This window comes from Mirounga angustirostris, unplaced genomic scaffold (assembly GCF_029215605.1).
Source record: "Mirounga angustirostris isolate CCGP_5_RB_7025 unplaced genomic scaffold, mMirAng1.0.hap1 SCAF_9, whole genome shotgun sequence".
Classification (NCBI taxonomy): Eukaryota; Metazoa; Chordata; class Mammalia; order Carnivora; family Phocidae; genus Mirounga; species Mirounga angustirostris.
In genome coordinates this window covers 94,989,855-95,011,444 of record NW_026991717.1, presented here as the reverse complement: position 1 = coordinate 95,011,444, position 21,590 = coordinate 94,989,855, and the positions used below count along the sequence as shown (strand labels likewise).

Here is a 21,590-nt window from a genome sequence, read left to right as displayed (position 1 = left end):
ATTTTTCAAAATGCCATATTGATGATTTGTGAGTACAGACAGTTTTATTTTTCCTTTTAATAAGAGCTTGTCCTATGGAAACTTGACAGCTAGTAGCACAGTAGAATTGCTGACTTAAATCTTATTCTCAATGCAGCTTTATTTCCCTTCTCCTTCTTATCACAAGGACCTGACATTTCATTAAGGAACATGCCCCATTTCTGGTAAGACCTGGGGTTTCCCAAGGTTACACATTTCTTTCCTTTTTTCCTTTTCCAAATCACTACATGACTGGGTCTAAGGAAGAAGACTATGGTATTGCCATTAGCACACACGACTAAAGGAAGGGAATCTATTCACACCCCTCGTTCCTAGTCTAATTCCATCTTTACCCCTCATGGTACCAGTACCTCTTTTTTTTAATTTTTTTTTTTTAAAGATTTTATTTATTTATTTGACAGAGAGAGACACAGTGAGAGAGGGAACACAAGCAGGGGGAGTGGAGGACGGAGAAGCAGGCTCCCTGCCGAGCAGGGAGCCCGATGCAGGGCTCGATCCCAGGACCCCGGGATCATGACCTGAGCCGAAGGCAGACGCTTAACGACTGAGCCACCCAGGCGCCCCACCAGTATCTTTTGATACTAAAAAAATCATGATGCACTTTAAATACACATTCATAGAAAGTCATTGCAATGAACTAAAAGGTTAGTATTTTAAACAGCTTTATAGACAGGACTTACAATCATTCATAAATATTTATAAGGCTTTCTTTTAATAGATTGTATTATATTTATAGCACCAAAGTAGCTTTAAAAGAGTCTTTTATTTGGGAAATGGACATAGTCATTGCATAGAATGAAATGCTATGATAGTAGTCGTTAAGATGGAGTTCTGTCTACATTGGAGGATCACTCAAGGCACAATATTAATTATGGGTCAGACTTTTATTGTAGGCAGTGAAGTACATATGATTAGTGTGACTGAAATAGTCAGTAGAATCAAGAGGGATGAATTTCCTTTTAACTCATTTTAAATAAACAATCCTTGCAAAGAGTCAATCAGCATAAAATATCCCAAGTTAGTTATTTTCTCAGTGCTTGTAAGATGATATAAATGATATATGGTATACTCCATTTTGACATAGGCCATTAAGCCATTCTGATTATTAGAGTAATGTTGTCACAGTGGCTTCAGTTATTGAATTTCAATCACAAACTTTGTTCAAACATAATTGATCATTAATGTTCTCACTTGCTTCAGGCTCACTGTAGCTTTTTAATACCCTAAAATCATTACCAGGAAGTGAGAGGTTAATCTCCTCTGCATTACAGTTGATCATTCTTGAGGGAAGCTTTTTCAGTCTAATGAAATGACAGTGAAGGCCAGTGCAAAAAACAGTTGACTTAGGGTCCAGGAGAGTTTGATTTTATGATACAGATTTCAACAAGACGCCAAATATTCTTTGTAGCTTACTAATTCTAAGTTTGGGAATCTATTTGTTTCATATATCATATCGGCTAGAAATACTGTGAACAAATGAGTTGAATTTATATGAGGTGGTTTGCACTTTTCTCAAGAAAGAGAATGCTGGCATAAATTTAAACACCAATGTTCCAAAGTAGTTAGTTGCACTGGCCCCTGGAGTAAGAATATTCATGTATCATTATCAAAGTAGACATTCAGAAGCTATTTAGTACTGCCCTACGAATAAGTTATGCTGATTTAAATATACCCCAAGTCCTTTTGAGCCAAACTGACTTGTGTTTTTCAAGTACTTGGATTCTGTTTTGTAAATCACAGCTTATACATTTCTAAGAACTAATTCTTAGAATTAGAAGGTATTTTAAATATTTAATAAGTCTTGTCCAAGGCCAAATCACTGTTTTTTTTAACTCCAACATACTAATAATATATAAATATGTCTTCAATAAGTATATTTACCAGGTTTTGTTCTATCTCTAAAAAACCCTTTCTCACAGAGGCTACAACTCTTTTGAGTGGGGCCTTCAGCCCCATTCCATCTTAATTGTTTAAATATCTGTATACCTTTCTTTTGGGTGTTTATGCCTTTCCTTACTTAGCCATTTTCTTACTGATAGATTATTGTCTCTTTTATTCTCATAATAAGTGCATAAGTAACTTTGTGCATAATTTTCTTATTCTTGTATTTAAGATTGTTTCCTTAGATTTTTAGAAGTAGAATTTTATTGGGCCCAAAAGCATTAAAATCTTAAAGGCTTTTAAATATATACTGAAACTATATTGTTTTCTAAAAGGGTTATACCCATTTACATGATCATGATCAAAGTATGAGAATGCCTGTTCTACTGTACTCTCATTGCATTGTCAGAATTAAAGCAATAAGAATATTTTCCATTAAATTAAACTAAACTAATACAAGACAAACACTGGTACTTGATTTATACAGAAGTGATCCAATGAAGCAATAAAGGGATTATATTATTTATTCAGGAGACTTGGGGTTAAACACAAGGTACTGTACATATGCATTTAACTTTGCTTCTTTCTGAAACCTGGCCAAGGGCAGTAAAAAAATAAATATGTTTTAAACTCCAAAATAAGTCAGATAGGAGATGACAACATAGTTTTAGAAGCTGGAAAGTAGATAAAAGATGAAAGGAAATGTCAAAGGCAAGCAAGATAGTTCTCACTGGGGGTTCTCACACTAGAGGACCAGGTACAGTAGAGGTAAAAAAGGAGGAGGATAAACTACAAGTCTTTGTAAGAATCTTGGGGCCCCTTCCCAATCTTGTGCAGCCACACAGCTGCCTCTCTTACTCCCTGCAAGAGAATAGAATTTATTTGGTGCAGAAATTGAACTAGAGGCTCTATACCCAAGGATACCCAAGGTGTAACAGAAGAAGGAAAGGGGCTGGCATTTAAAAAGAACAAATTAGGGAAAATATAAATCCTCTTCTTGCATAATATAAGGAAATTGTTAATATCTTAAACTGGTAATTCAAGAAATAGGAGTATAACCTTCTCATTTATAACCAAGTAGGTAGGTGTCAGAAAAAATAGTTACAAAATTTAGGGGAGAGGGATTCGGGAATAGGAAGAAGTGAGGAAAGGGTCAATTGTTTTTCATTATAGTTAACTTTTTTTTTTTAACAGATTTATTTATTTATTTGAGAGAGAGAGCAAGTGAGGGGAGGGGCAGAGGGAAAGACAGAGTCCTGAAGCAGACTCCCCGCTGAGCGCTGAGCCTGCTGGATCCCAGGGCACCGAGATCATGACCTGAGCTGAAATCAAGAGTCAGCTGCTCAACCAACTACTGAGCCCCCAGGCACCCCTATAGTTAGACTTTTAAAATGTACGTGTATTACTTTGATTTTTAAAATCTGTGCAGAAAATAAAACATGGTAATAAAGGCTATCCACCTGAATGAATGGACTAGCATTTATATTTTGGACAGCTCCTTACCCCTTACTCCTAAGGGGAACTTTAGGACCTGGATCCTGAGAGCAAGGAGTAGAGCCAAGTAAAGCAGCAAGGTGCCTGGGCTACTTAAACTTATCTTTCCCAAGTCCGGTGTGTCTAATCTTAGGTGCCTCTCAGAGTAGGGAGACCAGTGAATTAACTAGGTAAGACAGCATGGGCATATTGAGACATAATGACTTATTTAATGCTGAAACTACTGGAATCATAACAAAATAACAACTCAGCAATACATGGGATAAAGGTCTCTTTCTTAGATATGCAGACCCAACTGTTTTATACATCACTCTATTCTTCTAATGCCCTCATTTTGGCTTGGCTCAGCATCGTTTCTCAAACAGCCTACCTAGAATAAGTGAGGCTCCTTTTCTTAATTTCATTTACCTTATTTGCATGTAGTTTTTATTATCATTTTGATAGGGTGAAGGTCCCATTTCCAGGGTAATCAGGAATGGTGTGTGTGCAGAACAGCTTTAATCTTTAGTCATCATAATGTCCTAGAAGCTATTTTTTTCTTAAAATGATGAGAATACTAACAGTTGTGCAATTCTGCTCATTTATTCTCTTATTTTTCTCTTCTCTACAAATTCTGACTGACTTACATTGTTTATCAAGATATTATGGATTTAACCATTCTGGCTCTATGAGAGAACTCAGATGCTATTCCAAACTTTCTATAAATAGATTCCATTTTTTAAAGAAATTCCCACTCTAGACATTGAATTTGTCAGTTCACTGTATTTTTTAAGGATATAATTTATATAAAATTAAAATGCTGTATTCTAGATATTTGTTTTCAATATTCTTATGCACTGGAGTGTACATAAGAATTCACCTGAGGAGCTTATTAAAAATACAGGGGTCTGATCCTCCCCCTACTTTTTGTTCAGTAGGTTTGGGGTAGGATCAGAGTGTCAGCATTTATAACAAATGCAAATGGATTCAGAACCACAGTTTGAAAAACATTAGTTTAAGCATGATTTTTCTTTTGTGTGTGAGATGACCTGGGTTTTCCTATCCAGAAATTATTGTCATACCTAAAAGTATGCAATTTATCTAGCATGAGTATGTGGGGACACCTAACCCAAATGTGCATATGAAATAAACACTTTAGTTTCTAAATTATTGAAATGTAAACTCATCTTAAGAAGAAAATAACACCAGTATCTGGAAACCCTCTGAAATCCTGTAAAAGGCAGAGGAAAATAAGGATTGTCTGATGTTTATCAATCAATTTAATATTTGCCTAACAAATGAAATATGATTGGGGATTTAAGGGAACCCAATGTAACAGACTCCTTTAGAGATAACTTTAATTTTTATGAAAGTGATTAAGAGAAAATAATACTGGTGCTAATTAAAGTTGAAGTAATTTGAAATATAGAAAATGGAAAGAATGTATAAGTTAATTTTAATGATTAAGGATAATTTAACATGCTTGTATTAATTGTGATGTTTATTATGCCTGGTTGAACAGAGAGAATTTTTTTCCATGTTTCTCACTTGATTTCTGTATGTCTTGAAATATCTTAATCTTCTTACTTCTTTAAAAACCAGTGAGCCTTTCTGGCTAAATTTATAAAAATGGAACAGAGTGATTTTGTTGATCTTGCCACTTTCTTCAAAGGCCAGCAGTCTATGAGGCAGCCGGGCTCAAATGACCGATTCATTTGGTTCTTTGCTGATTAATTCTCCAGAGCACCCTGCATCTGTCCAGAGAGGGGATTGGAAGTCTTGAGAGAGCCATCTAAGCTCCATGTTTGGAGGTCAGCTTTACACGTTATTGTCTTAGTTTGAAATCATATCAGTTTCAGTCTTCAAACCATAGGCATCCGAAATTTAGCATTGACTTTTATTCTGTTGATATGTGTGATTTGATTTTACATGGTGAAATACAGAGTAGGCGAGGTTCTATTTTATAATTCCATTTCCTGTGACAGAGTTAATAACCTGATGGGAAGGTAAGGTAGAAGACTCAGCCAAATATCAGACACTGGTCTTCACCATGAAACAAATGGGAAAGGATACTAATTTTGCCTGCAAAGGGGACCCGAGGAATATTTTCTAAAAATGATTGGCCTCCAAGCTGCTTTAAAAAGGTGTCTGAAGGCACACTGTCTCTCACATTCTAACCCTGAAGTGCATCTGTGGATGCTAGGACTATAGAATGGGAGTTTCCCATTTTTGTAAATTATTGCCTTGGCTGCATCTTCAACATTTTGATCTGCTATATTTTCATCAACATTGAGTTAAAAATATTTTCTAATGCCCTTGTGATTGTCTTTTTATTTCACCCATAGGTTAGTTAGAAGTGTTCTGATTCATTTCCACAAATGTGGATATATTCTAGTTATTTTTTCCTTAGTGGGCTCTGACTTAATTTGACGGTATTCACTGAACATACACTGTCTTATTGTCAACCTCTGAAATGTGTTGAGACATGATTCATGGTCCAGAATATTTTGATAAATGTTTTATGTACACTTGAAAGAGATATATTTTTCTGCATATGTTGGATGTAATCTCAATTAGGTCAAATTGGTTAATCATGATGTTTAAATGTGCTGTATCTGTCTCCTTTTTCTATATGTTACTAACAGAAATATTTAAAAATCTCCCACTTACATTGTGGATTTACTGATTTCTTATTTTAGGTTTGTCACTTTTGGATTTATATATTTTAAAGCTATATTATTAAGCTTATATAAATTTATTAATAAGTTCCTGTTAAGTTACCGATCATTATGAAATGTTTCTCTTTATCTCTCCTGTTTTACCTTTTACGTTTATGTCCATTTGTGCTATATTAATATTACATATGAATATAAATTAAAAATATTATAATATATAGTATATTAGTACAGCCCAATCAGCTTTGTTTTTGCTTGCATAGCGTGTTTACATAGCATATATGTCTGTGTGTATATATATATATACTGTAGGTATATATATATGTGTGTATTTATATGGGTGGGGGCATAAAATCTTGCTCATTTTGTTTATTTGCAGTATCTTTTATTTGGCTTTTTATTTCCCTTTTCTTGTTTTTTTTTTGTATAAATTGCATATGTTTTATTATTTCATTGTATCTCTTCTGTTATCTTGACTTGCTATGACTTTAATTATCATTATTTTACTAGTTACTTCAGAAATTACAAAAGGCATCCACAACTTATTACCATGTACCTTAAACCAGACAAGGTCCAGTATAATGTAAAACATTTGCTTTAATGCTATTTAAACTCTTCTGGCTGATTTCCTCTATTATATATTTTACTGTCAGTTATGTTATCCACACCACAGTGATTTGTTAACATTGTTGCTTTAAACAGTTGGTAGTCTTTCATGTTTACCTTTCCTACATTTGCTTTTTACTTCTTTTTTTTTTTTTTTAGGATTTATTTGTTTTTATTTTAGGGGGAGAGAGAGAGAGAGAGCGAGAGCACATGAGCAGGGGAAAGAGCACAGGGAGAGGGAGAGAAGCAGATGCCCCACTGAGCATGGAGCCCCATTTGGGGCTTGAGGTGGGGTTCAATCTCTGAGATCATGACCTGAGCTGAAACCATACCCAAGTGCCCTGCTTTTTACTTCTTTTACATTAGTTACATTGTTCTCTCTGGGATAACTTTCCCTCACCCTATTGAGTTTGTTTGCAAGAACTGAAATAATGACAAGGATTGTTATTTGTGGTCACCTCTGCGAAAGAAACTGGAGAGCTAGTTTTTCACTTCTTACGTTCTATCTTTCTCAGAAAGAATGGCTTTACAGATACTTTTTGCTTTTGTCTGATATTTTCAGGTAAAATTATGACTCCCTAAAGCCTAAAATACACAAAATTTAAATATATTTGATATACCAGTATTGCAATAAATATTAGTGTAATTTCTATTAATATTATAAAACTTTTTTCTACCTGATTACACAGGTGGCAACCTATTCACAGAGATGACAAATGTTAAAAAATGAGGAATAATTGAGTTGGCCAATAGGAAGACATACCTCTTCTTCATGTGTGTTTTTCATTCCCATTAGAAAAATGAAAACAAAAAAAGTTAAATAACTGTTAACAATCTCTATAGTTGAGCGCAGTTGAATGAAACAGTTCCATATATCACATATTTTTGGGAGTTAGATAAGAAACGTAGTATGGATCTTCCATCAGTCCCTGTATATTTAATAATCTTCTAGGAACTGCTTCAGACTGTGATTATAGAACTGTCAACATCATTCTCTTGAGAATGTGTCGTAAGTGTACTACAGAATAACTTCCTTTTATTTTTCCTTGTCTAAGATGAAGAACCTGATTCCTAAGGAAACAAGGGTTCTTTGTCAAGGCCCCATTTACTCAACAACTAGCAGCCCAAACTGAGCACATTTCATTTTATTTTGATTTTAAGTGCCTGAATTTCATAGTCTTTCCACCTGGAAGCCTCTCAAGTAACATGACCTCAAGAGACTGAAGGTGAATTATCTTCTGCATCTTACCACATTTTCATCTTGTCTTGAGCTTTCTGTTAGGAAAGCATTATGATCCACGCATTTCCCAAGCCAGAAACCCTGGAGTCATCCTAGACAGTCCTGATTCTTACTCCAACAGATCATCAAGTACTGTTTATTCATAAAAATCCCTTGCATCTATCCTCTTGTTTTTATCATGTTATTGTGACATTGTGGATTGCTTTGAGAGCGAAAACAACTATCCCGCAGTCTTAGCGATTGGTTCTGCTACAAATGTAGGAGCTGTAGCTTCTGCAACCTGTTCTCTAATTGCAAATCCTTTTATTTATTCCTAATTGATACCCCTTTCAAATCTCCATCGGGGCTATTTCAAATTTTCACTAGTTCTAGACTGCTTTCTTTCAATTTACATCTCTATTATCAGGGGAAAGAAGGAGGCCTAAATCAGGTACTTTATCTGGAAACAAATGCAAACGTTTTAATTATATGGTGCAAGATGTTATGTGGTAAAAGATCTGAATGCAGAACTACTATCCCTCAAGAATTTAAAGATTGAAAATCAGTAGTTTGGAGAAAATACAGCATGCCTGCTAAATGTTATGTTTGCTTAATTTAATTAAGCCATTAGACCTTATTATATTAGAAAACTCAAAAACAGTTTAATGAAGTACTAATGTTTGAGCTTAACAAATTTTAATATAAAAGCAAAGGGTCCTTTAAAAAGCAATAATTCCTGTTTAAGTATTAAAGAAAAAAGTCATTAAGAGTATGAAATTACTCTTGCTTCTGCTTTCATGCTGAACTCATCATGAAAATAAACCTTAGTCAATGACTTTTAAAAGAAAGGCTTAGAACTTACACAAAGACTGCAAATACACTTTGATTTTAAGCTATGAAAATGGAGCCATTTCTTAGTCTGTGAGTATAACCGATTAATGATGATGGCCTCTTCAGATTAAAGCATTGACTCTAACATGTCACCAATGGCCCCTGCAATTATAGCATTAACACTGACATTGAAGATATTTTTGGTACTCCACAGATGACATGTAACAATGGCACTATGTCTCACTGTTTCTCATTACAGTGATTCTGACACTTGGCATGAATTACAGACATTTAACACTAGAGGCCTGAAGCTTAAATTTAGAGTTGTAAGCACTTAAAATCTTTATACCGGTAAGACATTTTGCTTGTAACTGACTGCAGAATTGAGTTTAAGGATTTTCGAAGAATGGAATACGATCCAGTTAAAACTAGAAATTCCATCTTTGTACTGGTATGAAATTTGAAATCTATATAAATGAGAAACAAGTACACAGAACATCCTTTCACACCCAGAAAACAACCTGAAGATTAGCAGAACAGATTTTCCACAGTTAAATGTAGAGAAGAGACTACACCGAAGAGAGTAAAAAAGACAGAGATGGTCAGGAGCTAAACATACCAATGGGACATTTGTAGAAGGGAGGGACACCAGGGGTGTGGGGATGGGAGACAAGCTGACCCCCATACAGGGCAGCCCAGGCATTGGGGGAGGGTAGGGGGAACCACACTGGGAAGAGTAATCCCCCACAATATTTGGCTTTGAAGGCCAGAGGGGCCTGGCTTCATGAGTTTTTATAATCAGTGGGGATTAACACCTATAACCTTAAAAATCAGTGGGCTCAGCTCTGGGAGAACCAAAGGGTAATAGGAAACTGAGTTTCCACCCTTAAAGAGATAGCACAGTGAACAGCGGGCTGAGATATAGCATAGAAAGAACAGTTTGAAAAATACCTAGGGTATACAGGAAGGAGATTTATTTACTAATCTCACTATGTGGGCTGGAAGGGCTAGGTTCTTTGAGAGACTTCTCCAGGAACAAAAGAGAGGGTGGGTACCATTTCTCACCCCTGCCTCCCAGCCTGGATATATGGACACCTGCAGGAACCAGCACAGTGCCAACACTCTGCACCTAGCTTCCTAACAGTGCCCAGCCCCCAGGTACTTCTGTGAATCTGCCTGCTCCAACTCAGCCGTTCTTGGAAGGAGTTTTCCCAGGTGTTTGCAGGTCCCTTCCCACAGTGGACCTGGGAGGAACTTGCTGGCACTTCACACTCGACCCCTGTAATTTTCTGAGGACATGCCCCTTAATACACCTTTGGCAAGAGTCCAACCAAAATGGTGCCATAAGCCTGATAGTATGCAAGTAGTCCTGACAGGGACAAGCACCTCTCCAAAGTGACTCCTGCCCTGAGGAGAGGGGAAGATAACCATATGCACCAGTTTCACTACAGCCCCAGCAGTGGGCTGGAGGCAGATAACTGGTCTGACTGCAGTCCCACCCACCAATGAAAGCTTCTCAGGGATAACAAAGGGAGAGTGCCCCCTGCAGTTCAATGCTACTGCAGCTCTGCTAAATGCCTGGGCTGACTCAACTCAAGTTCAAGGCAGCCCCAGACTGACCCACTAACAACACAGAAACCAAACCCTGCCTACAACAGGCAAAGAGAACCATTGCAGAGAACTGGACTGAAGGCAAACATGACTCAACCACAATAGTAGGGCACATGCAACACACTTAGACACCCCTAAAAAGCACCAGGTCTGGTGAACAGAGGACATTACACTACAGGGCATTATAGGACCTCTTCATAAGGCCACTACTTTACTAAAATGTGTATTACATTCATTGATATTTGGATGTTAAGCCAACCTTAGATTCCTGGGATGAATCCTACTGGGTTATGGTTTTGTGTGTTTTGTTGTTGTTGTTGTTGTTAAGATTTTATTTATTTATTTGAGAGAGAGGGCACAGAGGGAGAAGCAAACTCCCTGCTGAGCAGAGAGCCCAATGCGGGGCTCGATCCCAGGACCCTGAGATCATGACCTGAGCCAAAGACAGACGCTTAACTGAGCCACCCAGGTGCCTCCCTACTGGGTCCTAGTTCATAATCCTTTTATATGTTGCTTTAGTTAGATTTAGTTAGATTTAGTTTTCTAGTACTGAGGATTTTTCACATACACAGTCTAAAGAAACATTAATTTTTAGTTTCCTTTTTTGTGTTTATCTGTTTTGACATCAGGGTACTATTGGCCTCATAGATTGAGTTGGAAAATGTACCCTTTTCATCTATTTTTTTTCTTCCTTAAAGCCTTTACTTTGAGACGTAATGGAAAAATCTTACAGGTATGCATGGAAAAGTAAGACATGATTTCAGTGAAAAGTGAAGATAATCGAACTAGAAAGCTTTAATGCTTGTCAGCTAATGTTGAAGCTAAAGTTCTGAGTGTGACGTGTTGCAGGACTGAAAGGAACGGTAATTAGTTATTTCTCTCCTTCAGAATCCACACCAACCTCCTCATAGTCCTTCTCGAGGGCAGCCATGTCCTTCCGGGCCCCCCAAAACTCCCCTCACCCACATACCAGTGAACAAAGGTATGTTTGGCATATATCAGGTCAAACATGTGGTCCAGGCAATCCCAAGCCTCAGCAATGTCTGTGTTGTTCCTCAGCATGCATACAGCTTCCTGTATTATGGTCAGGTTTCCAACACGTACTAGTAGGAGGCTGGTAATTAACACCAACTTTTAAGCCAGTGGGACACCAATCCACAAACTGGATGTTGCATTTGGTCTTGATTGTGGTGGTGGCAGCATTGACATCTTTGGGAACCATGTTATCATGGTACAATGGGCAGGAAGCCATGTATTTACCATGGTGAGGGTCACATTTCATCATCTGGTTGGCTGGCTCAAAGCATACACTGGTGATCTCTGCTACAGAAAGTTGTTCATGGTAGGCTTTCTCTGCAGAGATGACAGGAGCATATGTGACTAGAGGGAAGTGGATGTGGGGACAGGGGACCAGATTGGTCTGAAATTCTGTCAGATCAACATTTAGGGCTCCATCAAATCTGAGGGAAGCTATGATAGAGGACACAATTTGACCTATCACCTATTTAAGTTAGTATAGGTTGGGCATTCAATATTAAGGTTTCTATGACAGATGTCTGGATGGCCTCATTGTCTACCATGAAGGCACAGAATGCTCCAGGGTGGTGTGGTTAGTAAGGATGGAGTTGCAGGGCTCAACTACAGCTGTGGAAATCTGAGGGGATGGGTAAATGGAGAACTCCAGCTTAGATTTCTTGCCATAATTGAAAGAGAGACATTCCATCAGCAGGGAAGTAAACCCAGAACCAATTTCCCCTGCAAAGCTGTGGAAAACCAAGAATCCCTAAAGACCTGTGCACTGGTTGGCTGGTTTTTAAATTTGATCCAAGACAAGGTCAATAATCTCCTTGCCAATAGTGTAGTGCTCTGGGACATAGTTTTTGGCAGCATCCTCCTTGCCTATGATGAGCTGCTCAGGGTGGAAGAGCTGGCCGTAGGTGCCAATGTGAACTTCATCAATGACCATTGGTTCCAAGTCTACAAACACTGCCCTAGACATATGCTTGCCAGCACCTGTCTCACTGAAGAAGGTGTTGAAGGAGTCATCTCCTTCTCCAATGGTCTTGTCACTTGGCATCTGGCATCTTGTCACTTGGCATCTGGGTTGGATGCCATGTTCCAGGCAATAGATCTCCCAGCAGGCATTGCCAATCTGGACACCAGCATAGCTAATGTAGATAGAGATGCACTCAGGCATCTCTTTTTATTTTTGTTTTTTATTTTTACATTGTCATCACTTTCCCCCCTCTTTTTCCTCTCTCTTTTCTCCTTATGGTTCTTTTGTCCTCTGGTATATGTACAATCTTGTGCCTGATGATGATTCCACATTTTTCTGAGGCACTGCTTATTTTTTCTTTATTATTTTTCCTTTCCATTTAGATTGTATAATATCTATTGATATATCTTCAAGTTTAATGTTTTTTTTCTTCTGCTCTCTCCAATCTATTGTTGATTCCTTTAGTAATTTTTAAAAATTTTGGATATAAAATTCTAGGAATTCTGGAATTTCATTCTAAAATTTTGATATGTTAATTATTTAATAATTTCTATCTGCTTTTTGATGTTCTCTATTTGATGAAATAATTTCATCACACTTTCCTTTATTTTCTTTTGGTGTGGTTGCCTTTAATTCTTTGAACATATTTAAAGTAGCTTCTTAGAAGTCTTTCTTGCTAAGCCCATCACCTGGGCCCCCTCAAAAGCAGTTTCTACTGTCTTTTTCTTTTTTTCCCCCTATCAAATGGGTCACTCCTTTCTATTTCTTTCTATGTTATCTAAACTTTGTTGAAAACTGGACCTTTTATATAATATATTGTAGCAACTCTGTATACTAATCCCTAATTCCACCCCAAGTGTGCATAGAATTGGTAAAATGGCCTTATAATCAACTGGGCAATGAATAATAGTTTTAAAGATGTACCTAAGCCTTTGTTCTACAGTTTTACTCAAAGTATACACTTTAGAGAAGCTTAAAATCACCTGTACAAAGAACTATTCACAAGAATATTCATTATATCAATATTTGCTAGAGGGAGAGGAGGGAAAGAAAGAATCAACTTAAAAATCTATTAGCTAGAAAATGGATAAACGAATTTGAGGTTTTTTTTATTGCTTCATTCTATCCACAAAATATAATATTATTTAAATTGTTAATATTGGTTGTGGTCGGTACACAAGATTTTTGTTCTTTTACCATGATTCTCTATTGTGAATAGATATGGAGTATTTGGCAATGAATAAGTAAAAGGAGAAAAATATATTTTTAAAAATAGACCTATACTATAAAATAATAAGTACTTTAGGCTGAAGACAAATGATTCTAGTTAGAAAATATATCTGCTTAAGTGAATGAAGAGTTACAAATAAGGTAAATGCATACTAAAATATAAACACAAAGGAAGACTCAACAATATGATATTAAAAATACCTAGAGTTTAAATATAAAGACATAGGTAAAAAGTAAAAGAATGGGAAAAAGTTGTAGCATGCAAACACTAATCATTACAAAGCTGAAGTGGCTCTATTAATATCAAAGTATGCTTCAGTTAAAGGAATATTAGTGGATAAGAAAAGGTATTTGTTTTGATAAAGATCAAAAAACAAGAAGACAAGCAAATCTAAATGTGCGTCTAACAATGAAGTTCAAGAAACAGCTATTTCCACACTTGTTATAATAATCAATGCATGACTGCAATCCATGAGAAAATCATTGTCAAGTTGAGGGGGCATCACTGTTAACCCTCTAATCCTCAGACATTAAATAGATAAGAGGGGAATATCATGAATGATTTATCAAATAAATCGTAAAAGTTAGGTGAAATTTAAACATTTCTTATAAAACAGAAATAACATCATATTTTATGGTGAAAGATTGGCTTCTAACCTCTAAAATCAAGGAACTCAGGAAAATGTGAAAAAATTTGCTCCCATTACTTTTATTCAATATTGTACTGAAAATCCTTGTCAATACAAGAAGGTAAACAATATAGTAGAAGTCATATAGATTGGAAATGAAGAAATAAAACCATCCTTATTTGCAAACATGCTTGTTTACATTACTAACTCTAAAATTTATGTAAAAATGGAAAGATCCCAGAATAGCCAAGGCAATTTTAAAATAATAGAACAAAGTCAAAGGGTGTATACTATTTTATTGCAAGACATACTGTAATGATACAGAATTAAACAGTGTATCATATAGGCATAAGCCTAAAAACAAAATCAATATCACAGAATAGAATCCATAAATAGACACACATGTAAGTGATCACTTGATTTAAGGTGCCAATGTAATTCAATTTAGGAAGATTGAATTTTCCACACACTGTGCTAGAACACCTGGATATGTCTATGAAAAAAGAAAAGAACTTTAGTCCCTACCTCATAAAATGTGACAAATTAACTCAAAATGGACCATAGGCCTAAATAAAAACCTAAAACTATAAAATTCTAGAAGAAAACATAAGAGAAATTCATTGTGAATGAGATGTCAGCCAAAGTGTTTTAGGACAAAAACCCCCACATGTGAAAACAAAAACAAAAACAAAAACCAATAAATTGAACTTCATTTAAAAATCCTCTTCAAAAGGAAACATTACAAAGTGAAAAAGAAAGCCAAACAACAGGATATATTTACATTACTTAATAATGCAAAGGGCTTATTATCAAAATGTATAAAAACCTCTTATAATAATTAGAAAACAACCAAACAAAAATGGGCAAAAGATGCTCAATATTTTTAGTTATTAGGAAAATGCAAAATAAAACCCAATGATATATTACTGTAGACACACACACCTGAAAAGCTAAGATTAAAAAAAAACGATGACAATACCAAGTATTGGTGAAGATATGGAGCAAATGGAATTCTCAGATATTTTCGATAGAAATACAAAATGGTATGGCCACTTTTAACATTGATTTCCAATGTCTTATAACATTAAAATACACTTATCATACACTCCTACTCCAGGTATTTTACCAGGAGAAATAAAAACATACAACTCTACAATAACTCCTCGTGTTCATATAAATTTGTTCATAGGAGCCGTAAACTAGAGACAGCCCATATATCCATCAACAGGTGAATGGATAAACTGATTGTGGTATATTTATTCAATGGAATACAACACAGCAAACATTAAAAAAGAACACACTACCTGATACAGGTAACAAAATTAATGAATCTCAAAAACCATTATGCAGAGTGAATGAAGGCAAAAACAATTCTACTTATGTAAAGTTTTAGAAGAGACAAAAAACCCATAGTGATGTAAATAAGATCAGCAGTTGCTTGATTGAAGAATGAGGTTATGAAGTTGTATGTTATTTGTGAAAAATCCACCTGGATCTATATATTTTACTTGATTGTGCTTTACTATGGTAAATTACACCTAAGTAAAATGGATTTAGAAAGTAATACATACCATGAACAAAATACATTAAAATAGAACAAAAGCAAAACCTAATGAAAAGTAGGTCTTTCCCCAGCCTACAGGCAAACACCATACATGGTTCAGGGTGTATGTCCCCAGAAATAGTATCTATATATGTGTAAACTCATAAGTGCATAATTGTGTTTTTTTAATATCAAAGGAATATTTTATATCTTAAAAGGAACACTCATAGATGTTTGTCTTTTATACTAAATTTACTAAAATTGTAAATTAAAAAAAAAGAACTAATTACTTCCATGATGTGAAGATAGAGGCCAATAATAACGTTGTATTAAGTTTGGTTTCTTCAGTATCTCCATTCTTTAATCAATTCCAATGCTTTGAATATAACATAATTTTAAATTAATATAACATATCTGGGTCTCCTCAATCTCACTACCAACAATATTGGGGAGTATATTTTGGAAAAGGAGCATGTGAAATGTAATTATCAGAGTTTAAGAGAGAGTTGTGGTGTTTTAAATTTGTGTAGCAAATCAGGATTTTTTTTTTTTAAAGATTTTATTTATTTATTTGAGAGAGAGAGAATGAGAGACAGAGAGCGAAGAGGGCAGAGGGAGAAGCAGACCCCCTGCTGAGCAGGGAGCCCGATGCGGGACTCGATCCCGGGACTCGAGGATCATGACCTGAGCCGAAGGCAGTCGCTTAACCAACTGAGCCACCCAGGTGCCCAGCAAATCAGGATTTTAAAAACCACTTTGCTCTACCAAATTTTTATAGCCTAGCCACTTGATTTATAAGGGTTACTTTTCCTTTAAAAATCAGTAAGTGAAGTGCTGTAATTTTTACTACAGATTTATGTCATGATGAAAAGTTGATCTATTCTTGGAAGATTAAACATAAACTACACAATTTTGATAAATGGTTCATAATGAACAGATTTCATCTTGCTCTCTCCCAAAATGATTTTTTTAGCACTAAACCTTCTTGTTATATTTATATACATATTTAACTAAAGGAAGGATTTAATGATGAACATACATCGAAGAATAAAATTAGTTGTCTATTCAAAGAGAAAAGCTTTGAAATGAAGAGAAGCACAAATTACATTTTTATGAATATGGGGAGTCTGAGCCATTTTACCTAATGATTTGTTAGATTGTGAAAGTACACCCTTTGTTATGTGTCTCATGAATGTTCTTATTTCTCTTGTGTATTCATATATTTTTAACAACAAATCATGCATATTCTTTAGGATTGATGTAAGTTCATAATTTAAAATAACATTTACCTAGAACTGGCAAAGTAAATAAAATCTGATTAGACATCTGGAAACCTGATAAATTCTCAACTTTTTTTTCTCTGTGATTTTATCAGACAAAACTGATAAAAACTCATATATTTCTTTTTTTTTCCAGTGATTTTTATAGAGGAATAATTCAAGATCTAGATTTATGGAATAACTCTCTAGGGTCACAAAATTGATTATTAATAGCACCAAAAGTAGGTAAGTATTTCTAGTCTATCAAAATTTTCTGAATTACATAATAACTTGCTTCCAATATTGTATTGTCTTCTTTTGTATTCATCTATAGTTAGGATTTTGAAAGCATCAAGGCATTAATATTGCCTTATGAAAATAGCAAATTCACTTTATATGAAAAGTGTCTAAATTTGGCAGTCTCTGTTGGACATCTTCAATCATTATTTTGGAGCATATTATTGGTTGTACTCTGAAATGAGAGTTGAACTTACTATGTTTTAAACAGAAGCAGATGCCAACTGCTAAAAGAATAAAGAACGGCCTAACAACTTGAATGGGACCTATTGGGAAGGCTTGGAAATTGTGGAGAAAAAGTAGGCTATAGAGCATATATGAAGAATTAATCATAGAGTAGAATACTAGAATAGAATTCAGCCTTCCCACAGAATTGAGGCACAGCCCATAAATCTCAATATGAAACTCAGTGGGTGTGACATCCGATGTTCTGTATTCCATATCTACCCAGATGTTTTATCTTTTTTTGCATCAAAGGAATGAGAAATAAAATGGAAATTTGTATTTTTATTTAAAATGTTTTCATTAATAACATGTTCAGAATGATGGAACTATTTTACAGGATGATATTAAGGACACTTTTTATATTCAAGTTTGAGTAGTTTCCTTTTAATCTAATCTGCAATAGATTCTATATTCATTTTCTAATTAATGATAAAGTTCAAACTCCCATATAACTCTGTGATTGTGTATTAACATATGGGGGCATTACTTTAATTCTTATAGTTTCCATTAGCGCATTCAACCACAGTTATAATATCCTCGTGTTTCAAATATTTTAATTTTTTACCACATACAAGCCTTCCTGAATATGGCAGTAGGAGTTACTTAAGTGAATATTTTTAAAATTTGAGCTTGACAAATAATGAATTTTCTATCTAAAAGAATCTATTTTATTTTTGGGACACCTGGGTGGCTCAGTCATAAGTGTCTGCCTTCGGCTCAAGTCATGATCCCAGGGTCCTGGGATTGAGCCCCACATTGGGCTCCCTGCTCAGAGGAAAGCCTGCTTCTCCCTCTCCCACTCCCCTTGCTTGTGTTCCCTCTCTCGCTGCTCTCTCTCTGTCAAATAAATAAATAAAATCTTTAAAAAAATTAAAAATTAAAAAAATAAAAGAATATTTTATTTTATTTTTATTTATTTTTTCTTTTTCTTTTTTTTATTATGTTATGTTAATCACCATACATTACATCATTAGTTTTTGATGTAGTGATGTAAAAGAATCTATTTTAAAATTAGGGCCAATCAATGAAAAATAGCGATTGATGACTGAACAAATATCTTCTCAAAATGATTGTTCTTGATTTATATTAGAACTCAGAGGAAAATACATTAATTTTATGAACTTAAAGGTTTTTTTTTTTTCCCTAAATAATAGCACAAAGACATTTAGACCTGTTCCTTTCAACAATTACTATTTTATCACTGAAAATTACTGAAACTGGACTTTGGACTTTTCTTAGACATGAGCCCACACACAAGAAAATGTAAATTAATGGTCCTCACGCAATAAGCCCTGAGGATGCTGTATTGCTCTGTTGGCCCTCTACTTGGCATGACATCTAATGGTCTCCTGCTATCTATTGTTTGCACCTTGAAAAAATAAGATTATTTATTCCAGCCTTGCAAATAAGTACACAATTTATCAGCACAAATTGTTTTGTCAGCCTGTCTTATTCTATAGTTTTGCCAGTTAATGAACACTAACTTACTTTACCTCAGTAGCCTAACATAAATCACTGCTTGTTCTCAACAAATGTCAGCAGCAGCATTGTCGAAGTTGGTAGCAGTGTGGTTTAAGTGAGTTAAAATCATATTAGCACTTGAAGGGAGGGAAATCGGAGGGGGAGACGAACCTTGAGAGACTATGGACTCTGAGAAACAAACTGAGGGTTCTAGAGGGGAGGGGGGTGGGAGGATGAGTTAGCTTGGTGATGGGTATTAAAGAGGGCACATACTGAATGGAGCACTGGGTGTTATACGCAAACAATGAATCATGGAACACTACATCAAAAACTAATGATGTACTGTATGGTGACTAACATAACATAATAAAAAAAATTTAAAAAATCATACTAGCACTTACTTGTTGCTGTTTTTTTTAAAATGTTATAGATATTTATACCTATAAAGTTCCACTTCATTTTGCCCTACATAATATAAACATTACCTGCAGTGAATCTAGCATATTGATTTTATGTATTTTTCCCTCCTTCTTCCCAAACGCCACAAAAAAATGGCAATACAAAATAAAGGCTTATACCAATAAGAAATCAGGGAAAAGAAGAGATAATAATAGCATTCTAGAAACTACAAAGAGGACAGAAAAATTTAGAATAGCTTAGCAAACCACAGAATAGCTAAGAATTAAGCCAGCTTTGGGGAATTGGGGTGGGATTGGTGAGACAACAAATATCAGGCTCCTTCTGCAAATGTATATCTAGAAAGGCCCAAATGCCCACTTCTGAAGGCAGATTACAGAGGTCACAAGAGGAGGATAGTTTGAATGGTTCTAGACTCCTATTTTCCTTTAGGGGATAGACCCTGCATTCTTCCCTCATAATGGTTACTTTCTACAAATGTGGAATCATATAGCTTTCAATATAAGCAACACTCAGGGCTGAATGTGGGGGTGAATTGCAAAACTAAAAAGAGTGAAGTTACACACTTACCTTCATGACAAATAGTAAAACTCTCACACTCTGAATTTCTTGTTACCTCCCTATTTTTTTTTTTTTACAGCTACTTTCATTTGAGTATTTTCTTACTTGTAGCCTAACTATCCTGACTGATACAGAAAGCTTATCAACAATCGACGGAGTTACTGTTTGAAAAATCTGCTTTAATATAGTTAAATACTTTGTTCTCATAGGGAAAAAATGTGGTGAAAGTAACAAGGTTTAAGTCACATTTCTATTCCACCAAAGTGTATTACTAGGCCGAGGAGTGAGAAAGAGCAAGAGTGTTCCTCCATAACCTTCTGCTCAAACCTATCTGCTACTGATGGAGTCGAAATGTATGGGTCTAGATATGTCATTGATCTTGGGTCCTTCAGAAAGCAGTAGAGCATTTCTATCTTTGGCCATTTCTCACTTTCTTGTAGATGTCCACATTAACATGTGCAATTAAGTTATGTAACAAAATGCTAATAATATTTGTGTAACAAATAACTGCCCTTTCTGTCCATTTATTTGTATAATAATTATAAATAAGTATTTCCTTATATACAACATACTAATTTTATCTTCTACCTTAGCTGATTATGATACTCATTATTTTTGTGTATGCTCATACTAGCTACTCTGCTTTGATGCTTACACAATTAAAGAACTTTGTTTCATGACATAATCATCGTGATTGATAGCAGTAATTTCCAAACTGCATCCAGTCCTAGAGTTCTGCAGAGATGGTCAAAGGGCTTTCTTAAGGGGCCAGTGTGTGTGTCTATGCATGTTTGTGTATTCATGTGTATATGAGTATATATGAGTGTATGTGTACATGTGTATGGATCAGTATATATTTATGACTGTACACATATCTGTTATGTTTACGCATGTATGTGTAAGAGGTGTTACAAAGGAGTATAGCTTCAGGACCCTGTTTCATGCTACACTCACAGGAATTGTAATTACATCTGTTTTGTTTTTAAAGCTCCTTTTAAATTTGTTGCAGTGCCTGGGTGGTGCAGTCGGTTAAGCACTGGACTCTTGATTTTGGCTCAGGTTGTGATCTCAGGGTCACAGGACTGAGCCCCACCTCTGGTTCCATGCACAAAGGGGAATCTGCTTGAGATTCTCTCTCTCCCTCACTCTCTGCCCCTCCCCAACTTCAAATAAATAAACCAATTAAAAAAAATAAAGCTCCTTATAAGTTTGTATATGGGAAAACAATGTTAAAGAAAGAAGAAAAATGTAAAAGGAGCTTAGCAAACAGCCAAAAATCATTTAAACCTGCTTTTCTAAAATAATTAGGGACATACACTTTAAAACCACATATAATCTTTCAATTTAATTTTAGCAAAAATATCACCCTCTACATTTTTTTCCTAAGCAAGATAGCTTTCCATAAACAGCCATATTTTGATCCAGATATTTTTTCTCTTTTCTTTTCCCTGGATCACCTTATGGAGGAATTATAATAAGCAGAAAAATTGGCAAAATCCAAGGATCAGAAAGAAAAAAGAAATGGAACAGGGCTAGATAATCCATAAATTGCACAATAAGCTTTAGAATTATTGAATTGATTCTAGTTCAGAAATGGTTTGGCCTAAAATATTCTTCCTTGTCTGTAGTCTGCATAT

The 21,590-nt window shown here is 35.3% G+C and overlaps 1 pseudogene; it reads right to left on the bottom strand.

The window, feature by feature from the left end:
- Window positions 1-11,206: 11,206 nt before the first annotated feature.
- On the bottom strand, window positions 11,207-12,532 carry LOC123861558 (tubulin alpha-1A chain-like; annotated as a pseudogene).
- Between the last annotated feature and the right edge of the window lie 9,058 nt (window positions 12,533-21,590).